Source organism: Arachis hypogaea, chromosome 3, assembly GCF_003086295.3.
Source record: "Arachis hypogaea cultivar Tifrunner chromosome 3, arahy.Tifrunner.gnm2.J5K5, whole genome shotgun sequence".
NCBI lineage: Eukaryota > Viridiplantae > Streptophyta > Magnoliopsida > Fabales > Fabaceae > Arachis > Arachis hypogaea.
The window spans coordinates 74,673,496-74,676,345 of record NC_092038.1 but is presented as its reverse complement, the minus strand read 5'-3'; the positions used below and the strand labels follow the sequence as shown (position 1 = coordinate 74,676,345).

The following is a 2,850-nucleotide window of genomic DNA, read 5'->3' as shown; positions in this document are numbered from 1 at the left end:
TTGACTTGCTGAGTCAATATTTTGTTCTGAGCCAATATGGCATTCAAAGTATCAATCTCAATAACTCTTTTCTTCTGATTCGTCCCATTGTTCACAGGATTCCTTTCAAAAGTGTACATGAATTGGTTATTTGCAACCATTTCAATGAGTTCTTGAGCTTCTGCAGGCGTCTTTTTCAGATGAAGAGATCCTCCAGCAGAGCTGTCCAATGACATATTGGACAGTTCAGACAGACCATCAAAGAAGATACCTATGATGCTATACTCAGAAACCATGTCAGAAGGACACTTTCTGATCAATTGTTTGTATCTTTCCCAAGCTTCATAGAAGGATTCACCTTCCTTCTGTCTGAAGGTTTGGACTTCCACTCTAAGCTTACTCAATTTTTGAGGTGGAAAGAACTTTGCCAAGAAGGCATTGACTAGCTTTTCCCAAGAGTTCAGGCTTTCTTTAGGTTGTGAATCCAACCATATCCTAGCTCTATCTCTTACAGCAAAAGGGAATAGCATAAGTCTGTAGACCTCAGGGTTAACCCCATTGGTCTTGACAGTGTCACATATTTGCAAGAATTCAGCTAAAAACTGATGAGGATCTTCCAATGGAAGTCCATGGAACTTGCAATTCTGTTGCATTAGAGAAACTAATTGAGGCTTAAGCTCAAAGTTGTTTGCTCCAATGGTAGGGATAGAGATGCTTTTCCCATAAAAGTTGGGAGTAGGTGCAGTAAAGTCACCCAGCACCTTCCTTGCATTGTTGGCATTATTGTTGTTTTCAGCTGCCATGTCTTCTTCTTTGAAGAATTCTGCTAGGTCCTCTACAGAGAGTTGTGCTTTAGCTTCTCTTAGCTTTCGCTTCAAGGTCCTTTCAGGTTCAGGGTCAGCCTCAACAAGAATGCCTTTATCTTTGCTCCTGCTCATATAAAAGAGAAGAGAACAACAAAATATGGAATCCTATATGTCACAGTATAGAGATTCCTTGAGATGTCAGAGGAAAAAAAGAATAGAAAGAGAAGGTAGAATAATTTGAACTTAGAAAGATAGAGTTCGAATTGTACATGTTAGTCCATAAATAGAAGGATGTGAGAAGAAGGGAAGAAATTTTCGAAAATAAATTTAAAAAGATTTAAAAACATTTTGAAAAATTGAAGAATGATTTTCGAAAAATATGATTGGGAAAGAGATAAAGTGATTTTTGAAAAAGATTTTGAAATTAGAAATCAAAAAGATATGATTGAAAACTTATTTTGAAAAAGATGTGATAAAAAAGATATGATTGAGAAGATATGATTGAAAAACAATTTAAAAAGATTTGATTTTTAAAATCAATGACTTGGCTAACAAGAAAAGATATGATTCAAACATTAAACCTTTCTCAACAGAAAAGGCAACATACTTTAAATGTTGAATCAAATCATTAATTGTTAGCAAGTATTTTTGAAATTGGAAAGAAATTAATTTTGAAAATATATGTTTGAAAAAGATTTGATTTTGAAAAATTATAAAAACTTGAAAAAAATTTGAATTGAAAACAAAATCTTCCCTCTTGTGCCATCCTGGCATTAAACGCCCAGAATGGTATACATTCTGGCGTTTAACGCCCAAAAATGCTACCTTTTTGGGCGTTAAACGCCCAACCAGACACCCTGGCTAGCGTTTAAACGCCAGTTTTCCTTTCTTACTGGGCATTTTGAACGCCCAGCTTTTTCTGTGTAATTCCTCTGCTGTATGTTCTGAATCTTCAATTCTCTGTATTATTGACTTGAAAAGACACAAATAAAAATTTTTTGGATTTTTAATAATGAGGAATAATTAGAATGAAACTAAGATCAACTAAATAATGCATGCAAGACACCAAACTTAGAAGTTTGTATACTACTGAAACTAACAAATTGAGAATGCATATGAGAAACAACAAAACACTCAAGACAAGAGAATTTAAAGATCAGAGCAATGAAATCATCAAGAACAACTTGAAGATCAATGAAGACACATGATTGAATTCAAAGAATGCATGCAATTGACACCAAACTTAAAATGAGACACTAGACTCAACAAGAAACATAAAATATTTTTGTTTTTTATGACTTTGTAATTTTTTTTGGATTTTTCGAAAATTATCTGGAGAAGAAAATAAAGAAATTCAAAATTTTTAATAAGAATTCCAGGAATCATGCAATGTTAGTCTAAAGCTTTAGTCTAAAGGAATTAGACATGGCTAGCCAAGCTTCAGCAGGACATTACATTCAAGAGCTAAATTGATGAAGATCAATCAGCTTTGGTGATGATAAGAACATCACCTTAAAACACTAGAATTCATTCTTAAAAATTCTGAAAAATACCTAATCTAAGCAACAAGATGAACCGTCAGTTGTCCAAACTCAAACAATCCCCGGCAACGGCGCCAAAAATCTGGTGCACGAAATTATGATCATCAATGGCGCCATCCACATGGTACGCTCAATTGCAATCTCAACTCTTTATCACAACTTCACACAACTAACCAGCAAGTACACTGGGTCGTCCAAGTAATAAACCTTACGCGAGTAAGGGTCGATCCCACGGAGATTGTTGGTATGAAGCAAGCTATGGTCATCTTGTAAATCTCATTCAGGCAGATTCAAATGGTTATAGATGATTTATGAATAAAGCATAAAATAAAGATAGAGATACTTATGTAATTCATTGGTGAGAATTTCAGATAAGCGTATGGAGATGCTTTGTCCCTTCCGTCTCTCTGGCTTCCTACTGTCTTCATCTAATCTTTCTTACTCCTTTCCATAGCAAGCTGTATGTTGGGCATCACCGTTATCAATGGCTACAATCCCGTCCTCTCAGTGAAAATGTTCAACGT

The 2,850-nt window shown here is 34.9% G+C and overlaps 1 non-coding gene across 1 annotated transcript; it reads left to right on the top strand.

Annotated features, from left to right (window-relative positions):
• The first annotated feature begins 268 nt into the window (after positions 1-268).
• Positions 269-377, top strand: LOC112793502 (small nucleolar RNA R71). The gene has a single exon (XR_003198188.1). It is a non-coding gene; the product is annotated as a small nucleolar RNA R71 (small nucleolar RNA).
• The last annotated feature ends 2,473 nt before the right edge of the window (positions 378-2,850 follow it).